This window comes from Phoca vitulina, unplaced genomic scaffold (assembly GCF_004348235.1).
Source record: "Phoca vitulina isolate PV1807 unplaced genomic scaffold, GSC_HSeal_1.0 scaffold16, whole genome shotgun sequence".
NCBI lineage: Eukaryota > Metazoa > Chordata > Mammalia > Carnivora > Phocidae > Phoca > Phoca vitulina.
In genome coordinates, this window is record NW_022589719.1 from 35,902,701 (window position 1) to 35,916,460 (window position 13,760).

Genomic DNA, 13,760 nt, shown 5'->3' on the forward strand with positions numbered 1-13,760 from the left:
GGCAGCAACGGTATTCAAGTGTGGGGTGGTTGCGGAGGGAAAGGGCCCATGAGGAATGTTGCGGGTTAGTGTCCCCCCAAGAGAAGGCATGTTGACGTCCTGACTCCCAGCACCTTTGGAAATAAGGTCCTTACAGGTGTTAAAAGGAGGTCATGCGTAAGGGCAGGCCCTCATCCAATGACTGGGGTCTTTTTTAAGAGGAAGAAATTGGACACAGACAGGCGAAGGTCATGTGGAGACAGAGCAGAGACTGGAGTGCTGTGTCCACGAGTCCGGGCACACCCAAAATTGCTGACAACAGCCAGAAGCTGGGAGAGAAACCTGGAGCAGATTTTCCTTCCGCCCCCAGACGTAATCAGCCCTGCCCTCACCTTCATCTCAGACTGCCAGCCCCCGGGACTGGGACAGAGTGCACTCTTGCTGTTTTGAGCCCCCCAGCGTGTGGCAATTTCTTACTGCGGCCACGGGACACTAACAGAAGGGGCCCTCACTGCTGTGAGAAAGGGGCTGCATCCCCGTCTTTCCGGGCCCTTCTCATCCTCCAGCCACGGCTGAGACGTGGCCCCCAGCCCAGAGAGGGCTTTCCAGAGTGGTCACTATTCCCTTCATTCTGCCTTATTTCTCTTCCCGTCTCTTGTTATATACTGTTGGAATGAACACGCTCCTTTTTCATTCGATTGGACATTTTATTTTAACTTTGCCCGAAGATTTGAGCTCTGCACACACGAGGCTCAGCGGAGAGGTTCCAACGCATGCCTTCCTGGGGGCGGCGTCCCTCCCTTCTCCCTTCCCTCCCTCCCTCGCTTCCTTCCTTTTTCCTTTAAATTTATTTTGTTTTACTCTTCTTGATGAACTGTTGCTCACCCGCGAGTGGCTAAGCCACTCAATCCTAAATCCAAACATAACTCAGGCAAATGGCGCGGGGGGTGCAGCACCTGTGGGCCTGTGGGATGGGAGAGGCCCCAGGTGCCCCGCAACACGTTGGGGGAGGGAGCTGATGGCAGGCTGGGATCTGGCGCTGTGATCTCTGCAAGTCCCTTCTTGGAGTTTCAACACTTGCAAATTAAAAGTGAGACATACAGATGACCAAGATGAATGTGGATCTCCTCGGCATGACCAGCTGAGCCTACCGGTGGCCGGGGAGCCGATGATATTCCGGCGAGGGCCAGAGTCAGTGCACGTGCCTGCAGAGCTCACTTAACCAGGAGAGGCGTGCTGAACTGAGAGTGGGCCCAGTCACCAGCGCACAGGTGCCCCGGTCGCGGGGCTTTGGGCTAAACCCGTGAGCATTTACTGGTGAGCTCGGTTTTCTGTCTGGCGCACATGGACAGTGACACACACCTCACGGGTGTTGAGTTAAGCAAGCACCATGCCTGGTCCACAGGACTTGTTCAACCAACAATAACAATTATCATTACGTAATCAGTTGTGATCTGGAAATCAATATGTCACCTAAAGCTATTGCACATTAAATTTCTAAACCATAATCCCCACAAGCCAGTTTCCTAGGGTGGGGTGTTTCATGCGGTCCCCCAGGGAGTATGCGGAGCTGCCAGAGGGGGTCCACCTTCAGCTCAGGCACTGGGGAGGACGTGCTCTTGACCCTGTATCCTGACCCCAGGCCCAGCAGGAGAGTCCAGCCGTTCAAGTGAATGAGCCCTGCATTTCCTTAAATAAAGGTGAAAAGTGGGCAGATAAACTGGGCAGCCTGGAGGGACGGGGCCTGGAGACCAATCAGTGTGGCTCTGATTCCTGAAGGCGACTCTCTGAACAGTTACATCGCTTATAATGTCCAACTCCCTACGACCAGTGATATGGGTTCTGAGCCGAGCCATGGACTTCCTTGATCAAGTCAGACTGATGTGGTATGAACTGCAACGTGGGGCACATCCGTCGGGCGCCCTGGGCCTGACCGCCCGCCTCCCTCCACCGTGGACGTAGGAGGAGAGGCTCTTCCTGCCTGTGACCTTGGTGTGCCTGATGGGTCCTTTGTCTGCTTGAGGGGTGTGACCTCAGAGAAGAGCATTCGTGTAAAGGCTTATGTTTTATAAACTGTAAAGTGCCATACACACCTGGACAGTGACCATGATGAGAACATCAAGGACTTAAGCTCAGGATATTTTGAGTAATTTCAATTTCCCAGATGAGGGAGGATGGGGTGGGTGAGTGTGTGGGGGGGGAGTGGTCTAGAACGGAAGATAGGTCAGTTGGCTGAAGTATTTGGAGGGACTTGTGTGAGCCGCAGGATGGATAGACATACAGATGTGCACAGAGATACGCAGATACATGGATAGATGCACAGACAGACATGTGATCATTTCTATCCTCACATTTCTTACACATCTGAGCTCAGACGACCACGTCTTCCCCTAGTCCGTTTGTTAAAAAGGAATCCATCTCAAGACGGTCCTTACAGAAGAGGAGCGATGGGCCTGCTTCTCTGCACAGTTTCTAGAATCTCAGCTCCCTTTTGTAATAATACATAATTCAGTCCCATACCTGCGTATGGGACCCCGACTCAGAACATTACTTTAGCAGGTGCAGGAGAAGCTCAGCAGAGCCCTCCTTCCTCCCCACCTCCCATGGAGCCAAATCATCCCTGATGCCTCGGGACGGGATTTGTCCTTATGGGAAACAAATAGGATGGGCAGAGTGTGGCTACTGTCTGTTTTTGTTATGAAAACGACACCAAGCTCCCTGCGGCGGTGTCCCAGCGAGAAGCCACATGGAAGGGACCAGAACATGCAATGCTTACACACTTCCCATTAACAGTCCTTCCTTTAGTGGGAAATCACCCTGGCTGGCTTCCAAGGTGTCTAACAAGAAGTGGAGAGAAACACACCCCAGATGACTCCACGGGGTTGCGACTGGCTGTTCTCACAGACACGACTTCAAGCTTGGGGCCAGACCCTGGATCCTCTCTCAAGGAGTTCCCAGCTTATAGCAGAAACATATTCGTGTTCTTTTTTAAAAAAAAAAAACACTTTAACTCATTATGATAAGGACTATAAATAGGAGGCAACATTGTGAGTTGGCTTTGGAAGACCTGGCCAGATTCCAGACAAGGGAGCAGACAAGCCAAAGCCCAGAGTCCGGGCTGAGCGGGGCAGACCTTGGAGAAGTACATGAAAGGCATGTTCCAGATGGTCTCGAGCGTCTTCAGTTCCTTATGCCCCCACATCTGTTTTATCTGTGCGGTTCGTTGAGATGTGAACACCAGCCGCCACGTGGAGAGGACCTGCCCGTGCAGGACGCAGGTCTAAGTGAGCTCACGTATGCCCCCCAGCACCCCTGTGGGGCTGGGGTCACCACTCTTGACCTGTCGATGAGGAGTCGGGCACAGGGGAGTAAAGTAAGATCTCCAGCTCCTGAGAGCTGCAGAGAAACTCAGTCCCATGCAGCTTGAATCCCTATCCCGCCTCTCCATCTGAGCAGTAAATTGCAAACAGCCATCAATTCTCTGCAGCTTCTCTTGTTACGAAGGTGAGCCTATTTTCCCGCTTTTAAATCTGGGCTGGATTTGTGACTCCTGTGACCGGCAGCATGTGATGGAGGCGGGTAGCATCCATGAAGAACTGTGAGCCCCCTCTTGCTGTCCTAAGACTACCATGTGCAAGAGACTGAGGCAGCCAGCCAACTGCCAACCACCTGCCAGACAGGTGCAGGATGCCATCTTCAATCACCCAGCAACAGGTGACCCACTAGGTGGCCACCAGTGCACCAGAGAGGCCAGGCCAGAATATGCACCCGGCCGACCCACAGACTAAGGAATAATAACGAGACGGTTGTTGCTGTAAGCTGCCAAGTCTTGGCACACTTGTTATGCAGCAACCGCTGACTGATACACTCTGCTACACTTCCTCTGTATTCTAAATAAATGGTCCTTCCCACACCCTCTGTGACGTGCTGTCGACTGGCTCAAAGTCACCTGCTCACCAGTACATAGCACATGGAGAACACAGAGAAGCCAAGGATATTACCAGAAGTCATAGTGATGGTCTAAACCAGGGCTCGGCAAACTACAGCCCATGAGCTGAATCTGGCCCACTGACTATTTTGTTGGCACACAGCCATGCTCATTCACTTACATACCCCCTGTGGCTACTCTGGGGACCACCACAGCAGAGCTAAGTAGTTGAGACAAAGCCTAAAATGTTTACTATGTGACCACGTATAGAAAAAGTTTGACAACCCCTAGTCAGGACTTCATCCCCTCAACGCTATGACAAGAGTTCTAAAAGTGTGGCCCCCAGACTAGCAGCATTTACTTCACTCATTAGGAACGCAGTCCTTGGTCCTCACCCCACATCTACGGAATCAGAAATGCTGGGGGTGCAGGCCAGCGATCTCGTTTTAAGAAGCCGTCCGGGTGATTCTGATGCCCACTGCTTCAGGATAAGACACCACAGCGCAACCACCTTTGATTCCAGAAGTGGGGTGTGACTGTTGATTCCCCAGCCTAAAAAGCATTTTCTTTATTCTCACCCCCAGCCTCTTGGAAAGCCGTAATTCCCTTGCAGCCTTATTGCCCTAATTTAATCTGCCCTCAGCAAGATTCGGGACTAGCTCAGAATCACCCAAAACCTGAAGCCCCCAGGAGCCTGACTGAACAGAGGTGTCACGGGAGTGATCTGGTGGCTGAGGAGACTGAAGTCGAACCTTCCCCGGAACCCTCCAGAATGAACAGACCATTTATAAAAGGCATACAAGAGGCTTGGAGTGCTTTCGTGGTACAAAATCAGTCAGAACAAACCCAAGCCCACATATTTCAGTAACAAAGTCTGCACGAAGTAACCAACTTGTCTCGGTTTGTCTAGATTTTTCCCAGTTTTCACGTTGAAAGAACCAAAGACCCGAGGCTAGTGGTCCCACAGGTCCAAAGGCAGTTCCAGCCAGTGTGGGGAAGCAGGTGCGGTTCCCACCAGCCGGGGGTCCCGGCACATCTGAGCCCCCCAGTGCGTGGGTGTCCCGCCGGATCCAGTACGCCTCAGGGAGTCTTCGGCTCTACGCCACTGCGTTCCTGGACCCCATCTCCACCATCACGCTGTCAGATGTCATGTCTCCCATCTGAACCATGAAGCCTGACTCCCATGCAGGGCTCGATCCCACAGGCCAGAGATCAGATCTGAGCCGAAACCAAGAGTGGGACGCTCAACCAATGGGGCCACCCAGGAGCCCCCGGGGTTAGTTTTTAACCACTATATAGTATTCCAGATTCTTCCGTAGGGTTATATGTTCATTTGAGCCAAGGGGTGTGTTTGATAGCAACAGAGGGATGACAAGCTGCCCTATGAGGAGAAAGATGCCCCCTTATCTGGAGGACTTCATGGGGTATGCATGCTGGGGCCAGAGCTGAATTTAGGGGAGACCCAGGTGAGGCTCAGCCCCACCATGTGCCCCTCTCAGCACGCATCCTGTCCCCTAAACAAATGTTGATCAATTATTTAAATAATGTGGCCTGAAGGGTCATCAGCTTGTTCCCCTAGGACGTTGAGCTTCTTGGTCTAGTCCAGAGGACCTCAGGCTGACATTTAAAATGATGTGTTCAGGGGCACCTGAGTGGCTCAGTCCGTTAAGCATCTGCCTTCGGCTCAGGTCATGATCCCAGGGTCGTGGGATTGAGCCCTGCATCATCGGGCTCCCTGCTCCGTGAGGTGTTTGCTTCTCCCTCTGCCCCTCCCCACCACTCATCTTCTCTTTCTCTCTCTCTTAAATAAATAAATAAAATCTTAAAAAAAAATTTTTTAAATGACATGTTTATTTGCAGGAGTAATACATGTCAGCCCCACAGCTTTCCAGGGAGTGTGGTGTCAGAAGAAAGCTTCTAGCTCAGTCTCAACCACCCAGGATCCCAGGTCCTGGCCCCAGATCACACATAACCCAACCGGGACAGGGCATGCCTCTGGGACTCTAGATTTTACCCTTCGTTTCTTCATTTCTTTGTTTCTTCTTTGTTTCTTCGTGCCAAGCAGCCCGATTTCCTGTGTGCCCTGGGTGTCCCCTGGTGGCTGCTCACCAGACCACAGTTCTCACGGATCTGGCTCTCAAGTCCAAGATCCAGAAAGGTAACGGTTTCACGTGCTATCCCTTCTGAAGCGAAGTTCGTATTTTCCGCTTTTCGATTTAGCCCTAAAACAATACATAGTCACTTGACGAATATTTTTTTTCAATTAACATCTTGTTTAATTAAGATAGAAGCGTTTTCAAATATACATGTGGACGCCTAAGGAAAGTTCCATATACTTAACTATAAGAAAGAACACTTTATAGACACTGTCTTTCAACTAACATCTTCTTTCACGAAGATAGACGCATTTTCTTTCTTTCCTTTAATTTAAATTCAATTAGCCAACATACAGTACATCATTAGTTTTTGATGTAATGTCCAACGATTCATTAGTTGCGTATAACACCTACTGCTCATCACATCACTTACGAATATTTTTAAATTTGTTTTAAGTACAGCGGTAAACGGGAGAGGCAGTTTTAATCCAGTTGTATTTAATGAAAAGATCCAGTTCTGGGTCCTGAGAGAGTACAAGGACGTGGTCTCCGTCCTGTAGAAGCCACGAGGCTGTGTAGTGCAGGGGTCCACATGCTATGGCCCACGGGCTGGATCTGGCTTCACTCTCTGTTTCAGTAAATAAAGTTTTATTGGGACACAGCCACGCCCCCTTGTTGACATACAGTTTGTGGTTGCTTTCTCACTACGACGGCAGAGTTGGGGAGTTGACAGAGATCTACCACCCATGAAGCCTAAGAGATTTTTTAGCTGCTCTTTTCAGAAAAAGCTCGCCTGCTCCTGGTTGAGTGGGTCAACAGAGATACCTGAAACAGTGGGCTGCGGTCAGCCTGGAAGGACGCCTCCCGTGTGGATGTCGCTGCCCATCGATCCATTCATTCGAAAAATTTGCTGCAGACCTACTGTGCGCCAGACGTTATTTCTGGCCAGAAAAGATTCCCAGTATTTTCAAATTTGGAGAGCTCTGGAATTTTCAGTTCGGACGAGAGTCGTACCAGTTACCAGCATTTTCCACCCAAGGCAGCTCCTCACTCACTGTTTCAGGGCGTCGACCCCCAAGCCCAGGGTCCAGACCGAAGGTTCGCCCCCCTCCCCAGGCACAGACTCCCCCTCTCTGCTGGCCCCGCCTCCACCACCACAGGCATGTCTGGATGATGCAGGAGGCAAAATTCATCTTCTGTCCAGCGTGTCAGTGGTGAGGTTCCAATTCCGGCCTGGCCCAGTGCCCATGGGAGGGGAGAGGGAAGCACATATTGGCAAAATCCACCCCATCGAGGGCTTAGACCTCAAGGGATCTCCTCGCCTCCAGAGGGCTGCCCTGGCCGTCCCTGGCACAAATGCAAACGCCTGTGAATTTCAAATGTGTCTTTGGGAGGAAATTCCAACGTAGTTTCATTTTCCAGGGGCCACTGCGGTGCGAGCCGCATCTGTCACTGAACCCTAGTGTCCGCACGGGCTTGTCGGTCCGTGTTAGTCATGGTGACAGATGCCCAGCCACTGTCCCAGGTGTCCTGCTGGGAGCCCCCGACTCTGGGACCTGCGCACACACCTACAGAAATTTCCAATCCCAAATGACTTTAGAGTGAATGGGGCTGCAGAAGTACAAAAGTCATTTGGTTCGATTCCCACCCGGAAAGAAGTATTTTGGGGTTTTTTTTGTGTTTTTTTTTTTAAGCAAGCTCCACACCCAGCATGGAGCCCAGTGTGGGGCTTAAACTCACGACCCTGAGCTCAAGACCTGAGCTCAGATCAAGAGTCGGATGCTTCACTGACGGAGCCACCCAGGGGCCCCAGGAAGTCTTTTTTAAAAGCTGGAGGAAGAAGGTGGAAAGAAGCGTCGGTAGAAAACACAAAACCATTAATTTTCAAACAAGAGAAACGTAACTCCCAAAGTGCACCTAGCTTGGGATTTTCCGAAGCCCTGGGAGCGACCGTCCTCCCTCTTACCTTTGCGTTCCCTGGGAAGAGGCGTGGCATCTGTGGGCCCGAGTCTCGTGGGGTTTTGCATTTGTTCAGCAGCTGTCGGTTGTGCTCAGTGACATTTTTCTCTTCCTATCGAAAAACGAAGAAGAGTCCAATAGACCTTAATTAAGCAGTGAAGGCATCACGGCCACACCAGAGCTGCTCAAACAAAGAGCTGCATGAAAGCCAGCACCGTGCCTCCCTGCCCCCCTTCACTGGGGAACAGGTGCTCTGCCCAATCGGGCTCCCCGGTCACCTCCTAGATCACACCGTTAACAAACACACAAGCACCTCTTGGGGAAGGTATGAAGCTGCCTGCCTTCTCAGCCGAGGACGCCGGGCCGGTGTCAGGGAAGCTTGCCCTGGCGTCCCAGGCCATCATGACGCACCACAATGGCACTGTGCTGTGATGCGCTCCTGGCCGTGGCCCTGCCCCCAGACAGCAGTCCCAGCCTGACACGGGCCCGCACACCACCTTCGGCTGTTATGTCCGCCTTCCTACTGTCCCTGCGTCCTCTCCTGGTTGCTCTGCAGCTGGTGGCCTCCGGGAAGCCGTCCTGCCGCAGGACAGCAGGGACCCCGGTCGCCAGCCGGACCCCTAGCGGCCTCCGCCTGGGATGGAGAACCCTGGGAGCTGGACGGAGAGCCTGACTGCTGGGCAGGGGAAGGTGACACGCTGGAGGAGGGCCCAGTGTCCTGGCCTGGACAAGCCAAGGACAGAAGAAGCTGTAGGCCAGCTCTGCGGGCACCCTGATGGAAAGGACTGGGCAGCCCGGGTGCAGACGGGCCCGGGCATGGCCCAGCGTGGAGATCTCAGCAGCGGGGCTGAACTAATGAGGGGGCCAGGACTCCTGGATTCCGTATGTACCTAGAGGCACAGTGACATTGCTTCTGTCCGTCGGCACGCAGACACAGGGGACACAGTGGGGGTGAGCAGCTTAACAGCCTTGCTTCTGTGTGTTGAGGATCCCGTTGCCATGTCCGCAAACACCCCAGATTGGCCCCCTGGCTGCCAACTCCCATCCCCGGGGCCCAGAACCCAATGGGAGAAGTCCCCCTTCCCTTCCGATTTGCGGCTCCAAGCGCTGGGGGCTTGGAAACAGAATTCCGTGCCAGACGCTTTCCCCAGGGACCGGAAATTCCAGAAGAGATAAAAGGCCATACACAGGAGCCTGGGGGGGCGGGGGGAGAGAACCCACGGCTGGCGGTTACGCGCAGGGGTTCTGGCGCGGGAGGCACGGCTCCCAACCCCGCTCTCACCTCTCGCCACGGCCTGGACAAAAGCACTCAGACTCGGAGCGGCGTGTCCTCCCACGGGAGAGGCAGGAACGCCGAGCATCCGGCGGCTCTCCTGGGGTTGGCGTGAGGACGGCATGAGTCACGGAAAGGACTTGGAGGAAGCGGTGCACACCATCGGAGCACGGGCTCTGGGCCACCCTTCCGTCCATCTGCGCGGGGACCCTCTGTCCTGCTGCCGGCTCCCTGTGCACCCAGAGCATCTGCACAGAAAGCGGCTGCGGCCGCTACCCCCTGGCCAGCCTTTCTCGTGGGGGTTCCGGCAAACAGCTGCCCCTCCTCCGCTGGCCCGAGTGGAGGTGCGCCCGGCTTCTCCCCTTTCTTCGTGAAAAGATAAAGTGCATTCGCTTTAAGGGTGCCGGGCCGTGAGTTCTATGCTCGCTCGCACCTGTGCAATCGGATCAAGACACAGAGTATCCCAGTCCCCGGAAGGTGCTGCCCTTCCACATCGAGCACCCCGCTGCCCGGCCCTGGAGGTCTCCGCTCGTCCGTCGCCGGTGCAGTAAGTCTAGCCTGTCCTTGGAGTTCAAGGAGATGGAACCATACGGCACACGCCCTGGAGTCTGGCTTCCTGCACGTGAGCGTCATCACGTCTAGGCGGCTCTGTGGGTGTGTGGCTTCTCTCCGCTCTTGGGCACTCTTCTGTTGCCTGGCTGAGCCTCGGCTCGTCCCTTCCACTGTTGACAGACACCTGGGTTGTTTCCAATTGTATTTTTCCTGTTCATGAACAGTGCCGCCGTGATCGCTTTTGTGTGTGTCTTTGGGGAGCATAAAACTTTTGTCCCCGGGAGAGCAATCCAGAGCAGGAGTGCGCCGATGGCTCGCGGGGCACACGTACGCTTGGCTCTGAGAGATGCTGCCAGACGCTTTCCCCAGGGACCGGACCCCCTGCACCCCATCCCACGTGAGGACGGGCCCCTGCTCCCCACACACACCAGTGCGCGGTCTCTAGGCCCCTGGAATCTTTGCTTCTGGGGGCGGTGACCTGGCTCACGGGGGTTGTATTTGCACTTTTCTGATGACTAATGGTGTTGGGCACATTCTCATAGGTCCCCTGGTCACGCTGGACTCACTTCTTAATTTTGTGTGCAATGTTCTACTCCACGATACTGCGTCATGGGCTGGCCTTTCTCCTCCTGACCCACTTCCAACAGAACCTTCCTACAGGTAGGAAGGGGAGATGCAAGAAGCAAACCCACGCCTGGGCCTCTGTCCCTCCCGGAGCAGCTTTCTGCCCGTGCACAGCGGCACGGAAGCCAAGCCCCATGGGCTGCTGGCAGCACGTCTCTTGGGCGGAAACCAGACCCCCTCCCCGAATTCCCTTTCCTCTCTGCCCCAGCCACACGCAGCATTCCTAATCTGTAATGCAACCCTGCCGAGGGCTTCCTGAAAACTAATACTGAATACAGATACAGAGAGACCAACGATGAGATCAGTCCAGCGCCCCACCACACGGCTCTCAGCAGCGTTAGACCTGGGTGCGTCTATGTCTTCCCTGCACGCATTTCATCAAAAACTTTCTTATTAACTTCTTATTAACTGTAAGTTCCAGGCTGAGTGGGAAGGCGGTGGAGGAGGAAGACGCTGAGCTCACCCCCTCCCACGGATGCGCCAAAGCTGCAGCAACCTGCGTGTGTAGAGCGAGTCTCTCCGGGAGGAACCCGACGGCCAGCAGAACAGCCCGGCCACAGCGAAAGAAAAGCAGAGGAAGCCACTTCCAGAAGCCTAGCGGGGGCAGAGATGCAGGCTCTTAGCAACCAAACCCTCAGCACGGGGACCCGTGGGCGGGGGATGTCTCAGCATTGAGGTCCTCCCTCGAAGGGTTCAAGCCCCACTCTGGGCACCCCTCTGGGGATCTGGGGAAGATGAGCCCCCATAACGTCTGGCTTTGAAAATCAGCAGGACTGCTGTCTGGGAGAGCCGGAGGGCTCCAGGAATGTAAGACCCAGCCTTAGGGGGCCAGCGTGCTATGTCACTCGGTCCGAGACCCAGCACGGAGTCAGCGGGCTGAAAAGGCGCTCGGGCCGTTCGGGAAGGACATCTGTTTACGACTCATTTTCGGACGTGCGCTGGAGGCGCGGGGATCTGTGGGAACTTGCTCTGGGAGCAGAAGCGCAGGTGCGGGCAGCATTTTCTCGTCCGCCTTCAGCACAGCGGCCGCGGGAAGGTGCCTGTTCTCACCCCATCCACCTCCCTTGCCAGCACGGCTCGGCCTGCCCTGGCGGTCCCCTGCAGACCTGTCCCGTCCAGCCTGCCCGCCCCAGCAGCCACCCTCCACGGCGGCTCTGGCCCCTCAGCGCCCCTGCAGCCAGGGAGGCCCGGGCACCAAGGGAGGACCCGCGAGCCCAGGCAGGGGACAGCCCTGTGGCACCTGCTGCTGGTGCTTCTGAGACCCACGGGACGCCTTCCACGGCAGGCCACGACCTTCCTGTGGCTGACCTCCCTGATACACAGAAGCAAGCACAGCGAGTCGGACAAGATGAGGAGACAGGAGACAACGCTCCAAACTGAAAAAGAAGACACCGCCACAAAAAAGAACGTAAGAAATCTGCTGAGCTGACTTCACGGCTCAAAGAGTACCTGTCTCTTCGAGTTTCTGAACACGGGTGTTGACACTGCCCTCCAGGAAGCTTGCATTGTCTGTGTGGGAGACTGCTGGCCTCTCCCTGTCCTCGGCAGCACCGGGACCCGTGTTTTGCTGAAATCCGCCTGTGGGACTAAGATGACAGAGTATTGTACGGTGTCAGCTTTTATCCCTTGAATCACTAGAAACACGAAACCGTTTCTCAGATCTTCCTCAGTCACCTGTAATTTTTATTAGCGGCCATTTGGGCTGTGTGCTCACCTTTGTCTCCGAGAATATCTCCCTAATCTCACCCGTTAGAGACAGCAAGCGTTGGTCTGACGAGCACACTGCAGGTAGACTTCTTCCTTAGAAATCTGTGTCTTCCTTCTGTCGATGGGGTTTAATTTAACAATAGGATTATTGCCTTAGGAGTGAATAAAGGAGAAACAGTGAGCAAGACATGACAGAGGATGGGGTGCCTGAGTAGGGGGCCCCCAAAGATGTCCACGTCTTGATCTGCAGAACCCAGGAATGTCTCCTCACAGGGCGCAAGGCACATTGGCAGCATGACTACAACAATGACCCTGAGGCCACAGATGATTCACGTGGCCCCGTGTAATCGCGGACGGCCACGTGAGGCAGGACACACTTGGCTGCAGGATAGGAGGCAGGGGCTGGAGGGACCAGGCCAGGAGCCTGGGGATGCCGGGACCACCAGGAGCTGGAGGAAGTAACAGGACCGCCCCCACCCCCGCCAGGAGCCTCCCGGGGGGCATGGCCCCGCTGACTGACGCCTTGAGTCTCCTAAGACTCGTTTTGAATTCTTCACTCCAGAACCGTGAGAAAATAAATTGGTGTTGTTGTCAGCCCCCAAGCGTGTGGTCATTGGTTACAGCAGGATTGCAAACCAACATCCCTCTACCTCTTGCTGGTTGCGTCACTGGGAATGGGTTGCTTTAAACCCTGAGCCTGTTTCTTGGCAGAATCAGCCTCCCAAAACAGGGCCAGCAGCCTGCCAGCCCTTGGGGGGCAGAGCGAGTGCTCACAGGGACCACTCTCTGGCTAAAGATCAGAAAGCAGGCTGGTGGTAACGTTTCCCCGTACACTGCTAGAACCAGTAAGGTGGGTTCCAGGAGAGGGGCCGTTGTCTTCCGAGGCCCCGTGGGGAGGGGGATGTGCCACGTTTCAGCTCCTCCTGGGCAATGGCCCCTCTGAACATGGCCATGGGCTCCTGCACCAGCCCTGTCCTGGAGGCGGCTGACACCTGGGGAGGCCCAAGGGACAGAAGGAGCCTTTCCCAGCGTGGCACCACCTCCCCGCTCTCCACCGGCCATGAGCCTTCAGCCCACCTGGCTCTGGGGGTCCAAGCAGCCCCTCTCCTGAGGAGGTAGAAGGCAGGCCGTGTTCCCGAAGGCCCAGGGTCTGTGGCTTCACAACTTCCCTGAGAATTTCCCATATTTTGTAACCAGCGCCTCACAGAGGCCCCCATGATCCGATCTCACTGTGCACGGAGGTGGGGCTCCTGGGCTCACCCTGGCCTTGCCAGAGCTGGGCCCTCTTCTGCACAAAGTGAGGGCAAGCCCGGCCTCGCATTTGCTGAGCGTGCTGCAGAAAGATCTACCTGCAGCCCAGCTCAGAAGTGCTAACACAAACACACAGCACTGGGCTCGTGGACAGAGACAGACCCAAGGTTTGAGCCCAGAACTCTTCTACAAATTCAGCCTGAGAAGCCCTCCCAAAGCAAGACAGGAAAATAATGATTGCACCTACTTTTCAGGTGGGAAAGCCAAGGCACAGAGAGGGTAAGTCACCTGATCTAGGTCACGCAGCTGTTCAACGGCGGAGCCAGGGCCAAAGCTCACAACCAGCACACTCCGGCCTCGTTGAAATGAATTCACTCCATGTCTGAGAGGA